Source organism: Macaca nemestrina, chromosome 8, assembly GCF_043159975.1.
Source record: "Macaca nemestrina isolate mMacNem1 chromosome 8, mMacNem.hap1, whole genome shotgun sequence".
In the NCBI taxonomy this organism is placed as follows: domain Eukaryota; kingdom Metazoa; phylum Chordata; class Mammalia; order Primates; family Cercopithecidae; genus Macaca; species Macaca nemestrina.
Window position 1 is genome coordinate 9,574,928 of NC_092132.1, and position 16,660 is coordinate 9,591,587.

Consider the following 16,660-nt stretch of genomic DNA (forward strand, 5'->3'; position numbering starts at 1 on the left):
CCTCACAGTCCTAGGAGATGAATGAGGTGGTCTGACCCTTTAGTGATGCATTTCACCAGCTCCTTGGCCCCACCTGTATGACTAAGAGCGCAGCACCCCGTGGTATGCTCAGTGGGCTGCAGGGGTGCCACCTGGGGATGCAAAACCAATACTTCCTCCTCCTCCCACCCTTTTGGTCACATTCTCTGCTGGTGAAGACATCCAGGGCTGGGCCAGGCTTTGCGCTGTTCTGAGAGTAAGACCCAGCCATGCAGCTCCCCTCCACCGGAACCTCCAGGGTTTGCAAAGAAAAGTACTCTGGACCGAGCCCTGGTCCACAGCTGGGAGGAAACAGTCTGCACAGCCAAGGCCTCCAGCCCAGACCCCAGTGAAAAACCCTGTATCCCCTTCCCTTTCCCAGGCACGTTAGCTCAGGCCAATCAAATGCTCAAAGGGCCAAGAGCTCCTGGATGCAACAGACAAAGCCAGACACCAAACCCCACCCTCTGCCCATCCAGGCCCCAGCCACACCTGCCATACCTCTTTGGAGCCTCACAAGTACTTTAAGAGGTGGGCAGGAAATTACGTACCAGTGTCAATGACAGGGTTTGTTTGTTCACTTGTTTTGAATATTCTGTAGAGAGAGTTTCATTAGTTCATGCTGCCTGAGCTTTGCAGCTGGCGCTCCCTCTGCCAGAAGAACCCTTCCTCCTCATGTTACTTAAGCTGTACCAGCCCTTCAGTGTGCCCCTTGGCTATTCTATTCATTAGCTATGCACCCCTGGCTGACTTCAGTGTCTCTTCTCAGTGCTCCCTGCTGGCAGATGAATTCTGCTTAGAAAGGCTGAGTCTGTTAGCCAAAGGCACACAGCCAACATTGGAGGAGCCCAGGCCAGACTCCACAGCTCATGGGACATGATCTGGGCCCTCACAATTCTCATGCTGTGGTAGAGAAGGAAAAGGAGGCAGGGAAGTGCACACAGAATAAGTTCAGGTGAGTTGCCAGAAACCTGAGAGTTCAGCCAAAAGGTCAGACCTCCCAATGACTGCAGGTGAAGTGCCAGGGAGCAGAGCAGTGGAAACACCTGCCCACCAATCAGGGGTCAGTATAGGATCCCTGAGGTGACTTTAGAGCAGGGGTTCGCAAATTAGGGGCAGTGAGCCAAATCTGCTCGCTTGTAAATAAAGTTTTATTGGGGCACAGCCATGTCCATTTATCGACGTATTGCCTTTGGCTGCTTTAGTGATTCAACGGTTGAGTTGAGAAGTTGAAACAGACTTTTTGACCTGCCCCACAGAGCCTGAGGTATTTACTATCTGGTCTTTTACAGAAAAACTTTTGTAACCTCTGTCTGAGAGTGAGAACAGATGTCCCTCCCATTCATCTTTCAGGTGGGAGCATCTTGAGCCCATGCACTTTCTGGTGAGAGCATCTAAAATCCACGGACCTTCAAGAGGGAGCACCTTCCGCCAGTGCACCTAGAGGCGGGAGCACCTCCAGTCATGCACCTTCAGGTGGGACCATCCAAAGCCAGTACACCTTTGGGAGGGAGCACCTCCAGTCAGTGCACCTAGAGGCGGGAGCACCTCCGGTCATGCACCTTTAGGTGGGACCATCCAAAGTCAGTACACCTTTGGGAGGGAGCACCTCCAGTCAGTGCACCTCCAGGTGTGCTGCTTTCAGCCTGGCTCACACAGCCTGAGGCCGAGGGGAACTTACTTGAGATTCCTCTTCGGGGAGGGCAGCCCAGGTATATGTGTTTTGTTCTCTCCAAGGTGAGGCAAGAAGTGCAGTGTCCAGTAACCCCATCGGCTCCCATCTCAGCTCCATCTCTGTCTCTTCCTCCCATTCCACTGACACGGACACTCCCTCTGGGACCTGATGTCCTCTAGGATAGGATGGGTCTGTTGGCCAGAGCTCTAGGACACTGCTTTCCCTTTTGTAAGACCACAGATGACTGAATTCGGGTCAGGTTCAATCCACAACAATCAGAAGAGCCAGGCCACATTGACACAAAGAAGGGTGTCTTATGCATGAAAATAACAAGATTTGTTGATAGATTGAAAATGGGAGTAAGCAAGTGAGGGGTCAAAAATGATACTTGGGAGCCAGACATGCCCTGCCAGTGGTGGGTGGCGGGGGAGAGGGTGTCTGACAAGGAGAGAGGCATCAGGGAATGTGAGTTACAGGGGATGCTGGTGACTATCGTCTGGAAGAGAGAGGGAGGAAAATACAAGTTTGCATACCTGCATAGAAGAGTTAAATGAGGCAGGGCGCGGTGGCTCACGCTTGTAATCCCAGCACTTTGGGAGGCCGAGGTGGGTGGATCACCCGAAGTTGGGAGTTTGAGACCAGCCTGACCAACATGGAGAAACCCCGTTTCTACTAAAAATACAAAATTAGCCAGGCTTGGTGGCACTTGCCTGTAATCCCAGCTACTTGAGAGGCTGAGGCAGGAGAATCACTTGAATCTGGGAGGCAGAGGCTGTGGTGAGCTGAGTTCATGCCACTATACTCCAGCCTGGGCAATGAGTGAAACTCCATCTCAAAAAAAAAGACGAGTTAAATGAAGGAAAGAACAGGAATTCATGAGTTTTGTCTCTCAAAGTCTCAAACCCTAGTCTTGCTTTTCATCCCTCCCTCCCTCGTTTCCTTTTTTCCTTCTTTCCTTCCTTCTTTTCTTCTTTCCTTCTATCTCTTCTTTCCTTTCTTCCTTTCCTTTCTTTCTTTTCTTCCTCCCTGCTTCTCTCTTTCTTTCCTTCCTTCCAACATCTTTTCATCCTTTCTTCCTTCCCCCAGTGGCTCTTCACATAATCTTATTATGTATGTATGTCATAAAAGCTTTGAGTGACACACCATCTCAAGGCATCATTTTAACTTTTCCAGAGACAATGGAGTCCGCCAGTGGGCAGCCTCCATGAAGCTGTGGGAGAAAGGACACAGGTTCAGACATCACCTCTGCATGGCCAGTCCACAGGAGACCCATCAAGAGCCCATATGGCTGGGATGGGTGGACAAGCCCGGGGGGCTCTGTGGAGGTCCCAGAGACCACCTTGTGGAGTGGGCATTGCTGTGGGAGGGTATCCTCAGGGTAGATGATATATTGTGAAATGACAGAGAGAGAGAGAAAGAGAGACCACAATTCCCCTGAAAATCTTGGCTCATCCCACAGGACTCCAGTGGCCTTTGATGGTCCTGGCACATGTGTACATGTTTTTCTCCATAAATATATGAGTGCTACTGGTACAAATGACTTAACAGTTTGCTGACCCTCAAGTCCAAAGTAAATCATTTTCTTGCTTAACATTGGTCACTAGAGAAGAAAACTGTAGAGGCTGAAATATAAAAATATATTTTTATACCCTACAGGCAGGTTCAAACCGGGGTAGAACAAAGGAAAATGCAGCTCCTGTGTATAAAAAGCCAAAACAAATTAAAGCAATAAATCTGGAACAATGACAGAAGGCAACTTAATAAAACTTTCCAACAACGGTACACTTTGAACAAAGACACACTGAACAAAGATACCACACACACACACCCCACTGCTCCAGAAGGGCAGAGGACCATGGTGAGAAGCTGAGTGAGAATTGGGGGAGTTGGAATGCCGCTTTTGATTTTCCTGATTGTCTTGTTCTGTCCAAGCCACTGAATAATACATCAGTTAGTTTCCTGACCTGTAAAATGGATATATAGACCGCTACGTGACTATACCAGACAATTAGAAAATAGATTTGAAACCTCATTGGAAGAGCATAAATCCTCTATAAATGCCTAGTGTCTTCATCAATATCACAATCATTTCTATCAGTACTGAAATCTGACAACAGCAACAATAATAATATAGTATCAGTTAACACGTATTAACCGATTTCTATAAGGACTATAAAACCACTCTTTATGGGTGGAGATAATGAAGTTCAAGAACACTGTGCCCTGTCAGGATCAGGGCCACCATACACAGTGCACAACGTGAACACATACAAGTTGTTCACGTTGTGCACGGCACAGTCTAGGGGTGCCATTTACATTTGTCATTATTACGGTTTGGGACACTTTCTCTGCAGTTGGCAGTGAAAGGTTTGAGGAATGGGCAGCATTTTCTTATTCTCAAAAAGGTGCTGCACAGGCCAGTAGAGGGGCTGGTCAGGAGTTAAATTTAATTTTTTCTGACTCCAACATAAGAAAAATCAAAACATCGCCCCCACTCACCTCCCTGCAGCTGTTGCCAATCTCACTACCCCTTGTGCAGCAGCCCGGCTGGCTGGGATTGGGGACAAGCGTCTGCATCCTCCCTGCCAACCATCCCCACCTGGTGGGGCAACGACAGATGCCAGAACAGCCATCTGGGTGGAACCTGGAGGACAGCCAGGCTTGCAGCACCAAACCGGGGTGTCGCCAGCTGCTCATAGTGGAGGAGGTTGAGGGGTGCCCCGAATAAGGGTGCAGAGAGCACTGAGGTCAGCCCACTTGCCATTCACCAAGGTTTGCACCCTGATGGGGGGCTACATCTGTCCAACATGAAGGGCACCTTTTTTCGAATCCACAAAAATGAAATATATAGGTAGCTGGGTAGCGCAGGGGAAGTGAGGGGTGAGCAAGGAAGAAGAGATCAGGAGAGGCCAGAGAGAACCCCTGTATTCATGCGGCCAGCTTGGCTTGGTGGCTGAGAGCCCAGTCTCAGTGGTCAGACTGCCTGGGGCCAAATCCTTGCTCTACCACCTGCTAACTGTGTAAACTTGGCAACTACTAACATCTGTGACTCAGTTTCCTTCTCTGTAAAGTGGGAATGGTAACAGTTTTTAGTTTCTAGGCCATTGTGAGGCCAACATGAGTGCACGAGGGGAACGTGCTTACCATGTGCTCAGTAACTGTCTGCTATTACAGACAGAAGTGTGCCTGGCCCAGGGCCCACACGAGGAACAAGACAGAGCCCAGAAGCCTGGCTCACCAGCGACAGTAAACGTCAGCTGGCCACAGGAGCAGTGATGAAAGGCCAGGAAATCAAGTCCACCCAGGAGCCAGAGCTCCAGGATGGAGTCCGTTCAGACGGATTCCAGGAGAAAATGAGCTGACAGTTATGTTGGACTCCTGTGCTCCACGGATTTGGAGCCAGAGCCTTTTCTACCCAGAGAGGACGGAATGAAATCCAACTGCCTACCAGAGTCTCCCCTACCCAGCCCTATCTGAGCTCCGCCTCCCTGCATCTCTGTTCCCAACACAGTCCCCAGGCTCACTGTCCCTACACTCAGCACCTTCTCTCCTTGGCCTCATCCCAGCCTCATTTTTCCCCAGGAGAACTCTTGCATTGCCCCATCTCAGCGTTTGGCTTTGGGGGCAAACAGAAACTGGTTCAAATCCTGGTGTCTTGTTCCGACTGGTGAGGTTCCTTAGCCTCAGGCCTCACTTGCCATCCTTACAGAGTTGGGCAGACCGACTCTCACTCCATGTGATAAAAGGAAATGATACACAGATGAGCTGAAAAGCATCGCTCCTGCCCTCAGTGTCCATGTGCTTGGGGCAAACTCCTCAACCTCAGTGAAGCCTCAGCTCCCTCACCTGAAAAACAAAGATAATAACAGTAAATGAGGAAATGGATTTAACAGTGTTAGAACACAGCCTGGCACACAGCTAATGCTCCATAAATACTGTTGTTATTGTTACACATGTGTTATAAACAATCCATTCCCCCCAAAAGACTTTTTCTCCTTTTTTGGGGTTTGCATCCATTCCCCCCAAAAGACTTTTTCTCCTTTTTTTGGGTTTGCTTCTTGTGCAGTTATTTTAGTTTCTCCAAACAATTTCTGAGCTCCTGTTGTATTACAGCTCTGAGCTGTATCTGGGATGAGGAGGAGCAGGGTCTTTGCCTTTAACATCTCAGTCTTGAGGGGGGATATTCATACGTAATTAACCATCATACGATGTGGGAAGTGTCTGTCAGCTATGGCCTTAACAGTGCTGCATAACAAGCCACCCCCAAACTCAGTTGCTTGTGACAGTAAGCACCAGTTCTCACATTCCGCAGTTGTGTGGGCTGGTCCTGGCTTCGCTGATCTACACCAGGCGTGGTGTGGCTGGGCTCCAGGCTGCAGCGGGGGTCCCAGTCAGTTCCACATGTTTCTTATTGTCCTTGGCCCAGCAGCTGCTGCTGGCATGCTCTTCTTATCAACAGATCACCAGACCTCCAGAGTGTGACCCCAGCCACTCAAGCACACCTCAGGACTCCATTCACAGCTCACCCACTGATATTGCAGTGGGCTAAGAAATTCACATGGGTAAGCCTGAATTCCATGTTTAAGGATCTATACCCACCATATCCTCTTAGATCTAGGCAAGGGTGTGGAGGGAGGAAGTGGGGGGGGTGCAAAGAATTGGGACCCATCTTACACAGGAATTTGGACTTTAGTTCTGGATACAATGGAGGTGTGAAAGCAGAAGGACAGTGGTCCAAACTTGGGCTTAGGAAGATCTTACTGGTGACAATGTGAAAGAGGGATTCGAGGAGGGAGGGGCTGGAAGCACAAAGACCTCTTAGAATAGACCCTGTGGGGGTGTCCTAGTGAGTGACAGAGGGATGAGAAGCAGGGGATAGACTTGAGAACCACCCCATATTCCTTAATGCTGTGAGCTGGTCCCAAGTGCTTTCCATAAATGAAAAGAGCTCCCCTAGGTCACTTAATAAGTTCGGCAAGATAAGTCAGGAGGGCGAAATGATTTTTCTAAGACTCCATTAGGAAGGATCAGATGACCACCAGGATGAGCTTTTTCTTTCATTTCTCACGTGTGTGGGTTCCCCGAGCTCCTAAGGCTGGCCGCACTGCAAATGCAAATTATTAGTTGCCACTTGAGAAGTCTTAATTATCTGGATCCATTGGAAACCTTGTCAGTTACTTGAAACCAAGAGGTCGATAGCTCTAATCAATGCTGGGCCATTAAGGCACCCCGAGCACTCAACAGAAACAGCCGCAGCCCCACACCCAGAACTCATGATGCCCGAGGAACCTTCGCTTTCTGAAAAGAGAACAGAAAACTCTTTAGGTTGGACCGTGTGATTGCTGACGAGGCGGGCATATGTAACCACAGCTGCCAGGAGGGGTTAATTAGATTAAGATCTTTCATTTTAGGTGATCAGAAAGGATTTGCCTTTTATCCCCCCCTCCGGAAATGGGTTGTTAACCTTTAAAGTGAATCAGACTTGAGGGGCCCTCTCATGTCTCCCCTACAGACCCATCTCATTCCAGAGAACCTTGACTGGAAAAAGGAGAGATTAACTCTTCTTTTGCAGCCTTCAACTCCTCTGGGGCTGGAAGATGTGGCACCTTAACCTTCCTCCTTGGATGTCCTAACATGATCAGACATAGCACTGCCAGCCTGTCCCTCCATGTGTCTCCTTTGTCACACTAAGTGGCACCTTACTGTTGGCTCCAGTCAAACATTGGAGAGTCATTGATTCTTCTCTTTCCCTCAATATCCCACACACACAGCCACTCACCAGGAGGTCCTTTGGGCTCCGCCTCCAAAATGTGTTCTGAATACAGACCCTTCCCTCTAGGGCCTTTGCCCCCACCCTCGTCTAGACCCCCAGTGTCCCTTTTCTTGCCTCAGTGGCAGTGACGACCTTTTAATTGGCCTCCCTGCTCTGCCCTTACCCACAACAGAGCATTCTGCATAAAGCAGCAGAAGTGATCATTGCCAAATGTAAATCGAAGGAGGTGTTATGGGTGGAATCCTGTGCCCTATAGCGGTATGTTGAAGTCCTAATCCCCGTACCTGTGAATGTGGCCTTATTTGGAAACTGGGGTTATGCAGATGTGATTGGTTAAGATGAGGGTGGGCCGCAGACCCAAGCTGACTGGTGTTCTTATAAGACTCAGAGACCAGACTTGCAGAGTCATGCAAGGAGAAGGCTATGTGAAGACAGAGGCAGAGACTGGAGTAAGGGGTCCCCAGGGGCTGTGGCAACCAGTAGAAGCTGGAAAGGGTGAGGATGGATCCTCCCTGGAGCCTCCAGAAGTAGCATGGTTCTACAGACACCTTGATTTCAGACTTCTGGCTTCCATCCTCTGTGGGGATGAATTTCTGTTGTTTTAAGCTATCTAGTTTGTGGTGATTTGTTACAGCAGCCCTAGAAACTGATACAGATGGAAAAACGGCAGCTTGCCAGTGAGGAATCCTGGCAGTCACCACCCTATTGAAGGCAACAAGGTTCACGCCACCAGGGATAGGCCTTCTTGCAACCACTTACTCTCCGATACGATACAATGTGATAAGAAGGGCACTCCATCTTCTTCCCCAAAACCCACAGCCTCAGTCTAATCACGAGAAAACTGTAGACAAATCTAAACTGAGGAACATGCTGCAAGATACTGACTGCTACTCTTCAAAAGCATCAGGTCATGAAAAACAAGGACAGACCCAGGAGATGTCACAGATCGGAGGAGCCTCAGGAGCCGGGATGACTAAATGCAGCATAGGATCCTGGATAGGATTCTGGGACAGAAAAGGGACATCAGTGAACAAGCCACTGAAATCTGAATAAAGTCTGTAGCTTAGTTAAGAGTGTTGCATCAGTGTTAATTTTTAGCATTGATAAATGGGCCATGGTTATGTAAGATGTTAACATGAGAGGAAGCTGGTGAAGGGTAGACAGGAACTCTCTGTGCTGTCTTTGCAACTTTTCTGTAAATCTAAAATTATTTTCAAATAATTTAAAAAAAAAATCCAAACCTTCCTTTTGCACTTGGTATAAACTTCAAATTCTTAACCAAAGCCTGCCAAGGCCCCGTGGCCTCTCCTGCCTCCTTTTTTGTCGTATGTGGCTCCACTCACCCACCCTCAATTCCCCAAACATCCAGGCCAGTTCCTGCATGAGGACCCTTGTCCTGGCTGTTTCTCCTCACCAGAAAGTTCGTCTCACTGAGATTTAAAAGACTGGTGCCCAGTCCCTTTCTGTCACTCAATCTAAATGTCTCTTACCTTCCTTCCTCCGTCACTCGGTCATTCTCTGCCCCATCAGCCTATTTTAATTGTCCAAGTCACCCTAATTTCTGGTTTTGTCCGTGTTTGTCAACTTATCAAATGTTTATCTCTTTTCCTAGAAAGCCAACTCGTAATATTAAAGATATTATCTATCTAGTTCATAGATAAAGTTCCTGCTCATAGCCAGAGAGCCACAAATGATTATCCAGTGAGGGAACAAATGGTGAGTTGGAGAATCTCTCTGAGACAGCTTTTTCAACAGTAAAGAATGCAACAAATACGCTTTTCTCCAGGACTTGTTTTATGATGGACTAGTCCAAAATATACCGTGTAATATAACCAGGAATATTACTAATATATTATTAATAGAGCACAGTGCCCAGCCCACCTGGGGTCTGCTCTTTCTGCCCATCCCAGCAGGTGGCAGAGGTGGGGTCTGTGGTCTCACAGCAGAGCAGGAGCAGGGACTAGAGAGTACCAGAGCTTCTCCTGTGTACTTGGAACCAGCCAAGGATACTGTGGAGAGAGAAATGAGGTGCACTCATTGAAAAGTCCTAGGTGCCGGATAGAATGTAAGAGACCCACATGAGAAGTTGGAACTGCCAACAAGCAAGGACACACTGCTCTCGGCAGCGGGTCATGAATAACATATATGCTCCCCACAACATAGGTGCTGGGGTTGCAGCCTCCACGTTTTCATTCCAGGTAGCAGGAGGGAGAATTGACAAAGGGCAAAAGGAGATTCCCAAGTGAATAAGACCCCTTCGCAGAAGCACTTCGGGAAGTACATCCCACAACTTCCCCTCATATCACATCCACTGAACCCAGCCACAGAGCCAAGCCCAAGAGCAGGGCGGCTGGGAGGTGGACTCTCTTAGCAGGTCATTGCTCCCGCTAACAAAATGGGAGTTGTATTGTTTTGTTGTTAGCGAAGAAGAGGAAAACAGACATGGGCGGGTGACCAGTGGACTCTGTCCCAGGTGGTTTCTGCCAAAGTGGCTCTTGTCAGGGATTATCATGACTCTGGTAGGCTTGGCCCAAGATGACTAGTATCCCAGAAGGAAAGAAGAAGTGCACCAGGCAGGGGCAGGACAGGGGTGGTCTCTGCAAGAGGGCTGTCCTTGGAGGTGAAAGATGACCAGTACATTAGTCCAGTGCCTAAGAGGGTCTGTGCATCTGGACTGATCACAGTCAAATAAATTTTTTAAAAAACCAAAAGCTTTCTCTTGCACTTAGAATAAATCCAAATTATTAACCAATCCCCTGTGGCCTCCCCTGACTCCTCTGACACAGGAGGCTCTGAGCTGCAGGCTGAGGAACAACAGGACCATGTGGCAGCTGCATGAAGCTGGCTGGCCCAGCTTATCTGGGCAGGAAGACAGTATTCAGGCATAGTAGAGAGGGGTCTAGCAGGCTTAGGTTCCAAACAGAGGAGCTAGGTTCAAGGCCAAGGCTCCAGCCCCACACAACTGGAGGACCTGAATCTCATCAGGAACCGGAGAGGACTCTAGTCTTTTGCCCAGCACAAGGTACCAGGGTACAGAGAGCAGCATGGCCTTACACTCCATTGCTTTTTTAATAGAGTTCTTTCAGTTTTGAAATAAGCAACCATAAGCACTGACAGGCGAGGTACATGCCACTAGACACTAAATTTTTAAGAAAATCCAAGCATCAGATACCCGAACCCTCATGATGACGGATGGTGGTTGAGTTACACGGAATGCCCCTCCTTCTACCCCTGCTGCTCTGCCTCTGCATGACCCTGGACCACTCTGACTGCCTCCAGACTGGAGTCTCAGCCTCCCTCCTCCTCGGCCTCCAGGTCATCCCTCCACTAACTGATGGAAATGATGGTTCTAAAGCCAGCAGCACTGGCCTCACCCGGGAGCTTGTGGGAAATATAGACCCTCAGTTGCCACTCAGACCTAGGGAGTCTCCATGTGCATTTTCACACTATCCCCAGATGATTCCTCTGCACAATAGAGTTTGGAGAGCACGGTTCTAACTCACACCCCAACCAGGCCATGTCTTCCAGCATCGAGGCAGAGGGCCCAGACACCTGTGCGTGATCTGGTAAGACATGGTGTGTCCTCCCAGCCCACCCACCAACCTCACCAATCTCATCTCCCTCTACTTGCCCAGAACCTTCATTCCAAACATAGGGAGTTTCTTACCACCCCCCAGATGCTGCCACATGTCTCCACATCTGGACCTTGCAGGCATCCTGCTATTGTGAATTCATTCCTTCCACAAAGATGCTCAGGGCTCAGTGCAGGGGACCCAGGGGGCTGGCCCTCATGGAACCTGGAATATACACAGGGAAGATGCTTAGGAGGGAAGCCCAGTGCTAAACATTCATTGATTAAAGACACATGTGTAAATACCATGAAGACTTTCTGGCTGAGAGGAGCACACAACAGGGGACTAACCTAGAACTCTCCTGATAAGATTTGGCTGTGCCCCATGAAATCTCATCTTGGATTGTAGCTCCCCAAATCCTCACATGTTGTGGGAGGGGGAGGTAATTGAGTCATGGGAACAGGTTTTTCCCATGCCATTCTCGTGATAGTGAATAAGTCTCATGAGATCTGATGGTTTTATAAAGGGCAGTTCTCCTGCACACGCTCTCTTGCCTGCCACCATGTAAGACATGACTTTGCTCCTCCTTCACCTTCTGCCATGATTGTGAGGCTTCCTCAGCCATGTGGAACTGTGAGGCCATTAAACTTCTTTTTCTTTTAAATTACCCAGTCTTCGGCATGTCTTTATCAGCAGTGTGAGAACAGACTAATACAACTCCTCTGCTGAGGGGCATGAGAAGAACCCCAGGACAAGTCACGACGCAGCCAGGCAGAGGAAGGGGTGCCTGAGACCAGAAAGGAAGAAACCCGGCATTCCCAGAATGTGGGAGGCAGCGAGGAAAGTGGCCCTAGAAGACTCTCTGGATGGACTATTTGAAGAGATTTCTGAGGCCACTCTCAGAGGCCACGGTGAGAAACCCAGCCCGATGGAGAGGAGAATGTGTGCTTTGCTGAGGCCTCACCTCAGTTTTCCCATCTTTGAAATGACCAGGCTGGGCTTTCTAAAATGCCTCTCCCCAGAAAATGTCATGATGCTACATTATTCATGGAGGATGCTCAAAGTGCCTTTCTTGGGAGGTATCCCTGTGTTTTCCTACGGTGACTACAAAATAGCAGCTATTGCTGCCTATCACTTGGGTGAAAATATGGCCATATGTACAAAATTGATTCACTACCAGAGAAAGGGGCATTAATCCAGTTGCAAATTCTCTTTGCTGGGACATGAGGCAGTAAATTTCAGCTAGCCAGCAGCAGCTCTGATTCAGTGTGAAATATGGTGGTTATGTTTTGTGTGTGTGTCTTTTAATAAAGAGAACACTTTTTCAGATTCTTAATTGACAATCACATTTTCCCATCTAAAAACTGTAGCAGATGATGAGATCATAAAAACAAGAAGCAAAAAAAAATGTCTTTTTTCTGCCCTTATTGACACTTCAAAACATGGAGTTAATTGAGTGAGCCTTTTTGTCTGCAGTCAGGGCATTCCTATTTTTGAGTATCAAAAGAAAATGAACTCAGCCAGAAAAATTCATTGAACATCTATTAAATTCAAGGTGGTTTTCTCAGAACAGGGAATAACAATAACAGTCTTATTATTGTTATTATTGCCACTATCCTTTATTGAATGCCTACTCTGTACAGAGCACTTTTTACAACTCTCTACTCTAAATTTTGAAACAACACTGAAAGACAAGCTCTTGTTATTCCCATCTTCCTGATGATGAGCAGTGTGCTCAGAGAAGTGACTTGTTCTTGCTTGCACAGCTAGATGGAGAGTGAGCAGATTTGAACCCAGGTCTTATGTTGCACCCCAGCAGTTCTCTACTTCTGCGATTTCCAGGAAAAGTATGAAAACGCTTCTGCCTCAAATCCCCTTGGGATGGTTAAGTGTATGTGTCAACTCAACTGGGCTGAAGGATGCTTTGATACATCCTTGGATAACCGGTAAAACATTATTTCTGGGTATGTCTGTGAGGACGTTTCTGGAAGAGATTAGCATTTGAATCAGTAGACTGAGTAAAGACAATCTGCCCTCACTGATGTAGGGGAGCATCATCCAATCCACTGAGGGACTAAATAGAACTATTATAGCACAGGTGGTAAAAGCAGTTTAGGTGACCTCATACATTTAGGTAAGCCTCACACATTTGATCTATCATCTCTCTCTCTGGAACTTAGAGATGCTAATCATCTTTTTGATTCTAGAATTTGGGGACAGAAAGAGTTCCATTTTAACATTTTGTTAACTATTGATTAATTTAACACATATTTATTGTCAAGACATTGAGTTGAGTGCTGAGGATGCACAGTGAACAAGGGACTCAGTCCTGCCTTTGGGAAGTTCATGATTTAGCAAGGAAGACAGATACTAAGCTGTAATTACCAGTGAAGTGGGTGCTTCAAAGGAATCCTGTGAAGATGCTGGGTATATCACCTCGTCTAGGGTTGTGGTATGGTTTGAAGAATGCAACACCATTTCCTCCTTCATCTGTCCCACAGCCAGGGTGTCCAGAAGCTAATGGTTGCCCTTGTATGTGTGGGAGAAGCATCCAGCCCACTCAGGAACCCAGCTAGAAGCTGGCTGAGAGGAGAAGCTGAATGTGGCCCTCAGCCCCAGGGTTCCTGTCTTTGTTAGCTCAGGCTGTCATAACCAATCGCCATAGACTGGGTGAATTGAACAACAGAAGTTTATTTCTCATATTTCTGGAAGCTGTGAAGTTTGAGAGCAGGGTACCAGCATGGTCAGGTTCTGGTGAGGGCTCTCCTCCTGGTTTGCAGAAGGCTGTCTTCTTGCTGTGTCCTCACATGATGGAGAGCAGGGAGAAAAAGCAAGCTCTGTCCTGTCTCTTCTTCTAAGGTCACTAATCCCATCATGGGGGCTCTGCCCTCACAACCTAATTACCTTCCAAAGACCCATCTCCAAATACTATTACAGGGGGATTAGGGTTTCAGCATATAAATTTGGAGGAAATATTCAGTCCATGACAATCTCAAATCTGGGTACCCTGAGACCATCCTGCTTGGTCTTCAGTCTCAGCAACTCACCCACCCCACAGTTTCCCAGCCCCAGGGCAGCTCTTAGAGATAGACCCTGTTCCCTGTTCTCCTGTTCCTTGCCTCACCCTTGGCCCTGCAGAAATAGGAGAGTAGCTGAGCAGGGATAGGGCCTCTGGTGTGGGCTTCCATCAGCCCAGGAAATAGGGTGCACACTTGGTGCAGCCCCACCAGCCACGGCTGCTTCTCTCTCTCTGAAACTTATCCAGCAGAGCCCTTCTGCTCACTCACCAAGAAGAATGCACGCCTTGCTCTGCCAACCCTTGGGTATAAAACCAAAATAGTGACAGTTCCCGGCACAGGTGGGTGCCAGGCTTGGAAATGTGCCTCGGGAGAGCTTTGGTATGAGGGAAGATGTATAGATGTGGGGTGAGGGGTGCTGGAAGCAGGCTCCAGGACAAAGCCAGCAGAGAGGGGAATTAATAATAACCAGCGTCTATCAAGAGGCTTTTGCTGCACAGCAAGAATGGCGCTAACAGCATAAAGATGATGTTAAGTTTAATCTTCAAAACAATCTAGTGTGTCTGGACATCCCCCAGGCGCTTGGATCACATCACTGAAAATAACTACCCAACAGAGCCAACATCCTAGAGGAAGGAGGCAGACAATGAGTGACCAGCAGGATAAATTTGTGCATCTGGAGCACATGAGGTCACAGATGCTATGGGGAAAAGTGTCAGGCAGTGCCAGGGGATTGGAGGTGCTGGGCCACAGGAGGCCATATTAATTGGGTGGTCTCATGGAAGGTGAAAGAGAGCACTCTGAGCAGAGAGAACAGCTAGTGAGTAAGGAATAGTGTTCCCAATTTACAAATGAGAAAGCTGAGACTCAAAGAAACCTAGTAATTTTCCCGATTACACAAGCTTATAAATGGCAGAGTTGCTTGTTAAAAAGTGGTATGCTCTAGCCCTCTCCCAAAACACTGCATCAAAATTTCTGGGACCCAGAATTGTTCTTATAACTCTAAAATGTGGGATCCATTATTCCATAGAGAGACTCTCTTTCTAGACCTTATGATTTAGTAGCTGTTTCTGGGGAAGTCACTTAACAGCTTAATTTCCACTGTAATTTGGGCATTTGTCCCCCAAAACTTCATGTTAAAATTTGATCCTGTTGGAGGTGGGGGGCCTAATGTTTGAGTCATGGAGGTGGATCCTTCATGAATAGATTAATGCCCTTTCTGGAGGGGAGGGGAGTGAGTTCTCACTCTATTAGCCCCCATCAGAGCTAGATGTTAACGAACCCGTTACGTCTGTTCACCTCTTGCTTCCTCTTTTGCTGCGTAGTCTTTGCACACACTGGCTCCCCTTCACCTTCCACCATGAGTGGAAGAGCCTGAGGCCTTCACCGGATACTGAACAGATGCCAGGGCCACACTCCTTGTACAGTCTGCAGAACCTGAGGTATTAGCCCCAGGTATTCCTTTATAGCAACACAGATGGACTAAGACAGTTTCCTCTTCTATAAAGTGAAGAGTGCATGCTGTAAGTGAATGATATTGTAGCCCTAAGCAACCTAGATGACAAGGCAAAAATGGAAAACAACCAAGTAAATAAGGACCAAAAAAGAACACACATCAGGTTATCATAGGTGAGAAAATGTTCATAGTACATAGTCCTATATTGGTCTCTATGCATGCTCAGCAACCATTAGTTTCCATCCTAGAGCTGTTTTTAGGGGTCCAGTGGTGAGCCCCACCCAAGACCAGCCAGAACAGCATGTGGGGTCTAAAAATGGATCCAGTCACTAGATCCCGCCTTCAGTACAACTAACTACATTCCCCAGCTGCTCCTAGAATTTAAAGAAAAGGAAGAAAAAAGAGGGAGAGAGAGAGATAACCCAACCCCACGCTGCTTTTCTTCAGCAGTAAGCCGACAAGGATGGAATCAAGCAATCCATCAAGAAGGAAATTAGGACACTGAAGTAGGGAATTGAAAATGAAGCTGAGACTGACAAGAAAGTAGATGAAGTATGAAAAGCATCTCTCTTTTTTATGCATTTATACATGAGAGCATCGAAAATATCACATCTGAGAGAGACTGCATTTCCATTTGCAGAAGTAACTATAGAACTAAAAGTCAGGAACAGAAGGTCGCAATGTCACCAGATGATGTGGCATCTGATTGGACCCCTAGGCCCCTCTACACACACACACACACACACACACACACACACCCCGCACTGCCCCTTTTCCGAATCACTCTGTGGCCCTCCGGTTTTCTCTTCCCTTCCCAATAGCTCTTCCTTCATTGGTTGGCAAGAGAGCTGCTTCCAAAACACAGGTCTCACCTATTCTCCAGTGAAAAGATGGTTCTTATCTTCCTACTATTCCAAGGACTCAGAAAGCCTCTTCTCCAAGGAATTCTGAGCTCTCTCCATCTTCCCTGCTTCACAGCTAGTCCTAGGCTCCTGCTCCAGCAGTACTGACCCACTTGCTTCCTCCCTCCCTCCCTGTGTGCTTTACCTGTGACGTTCTTCCTTCACTCACACAACAGGAATTTATTGAGTGCCTTCTGTGTGAAGTGTTGGAGCCCAGGCAGGGGGAGTTGGGCAGCCATGCATGGGG

The 16,660-nt window shown here is 47.8% G+C and overlaps 1 long non-coding RNA gene across 1 annotated transcript; it reads right to left on the reverse strand.

The window, feature by feature from the left end:
* Positions 1-3,514: 3,514 nt before the first annotated feature.
* Positions 3,515-16,497, reverse strand: LOC105488251 (uncharacterized). Its single transcript, XR_011606712.1, has 4 exons — positions 16,384-16,497; positions 11,134-11,263; positions 9,348-9,475; positions 3,515-5,539 (listed from the first exon to the last, which is right to left on the reverse strand). It is a non-coding gene; the product is annotated as an uncharacterized lncRNA (long non-coding RNA).
* Between the last annotated feature and the right edge of the window lie 163 nt (positions 16,498-16,660).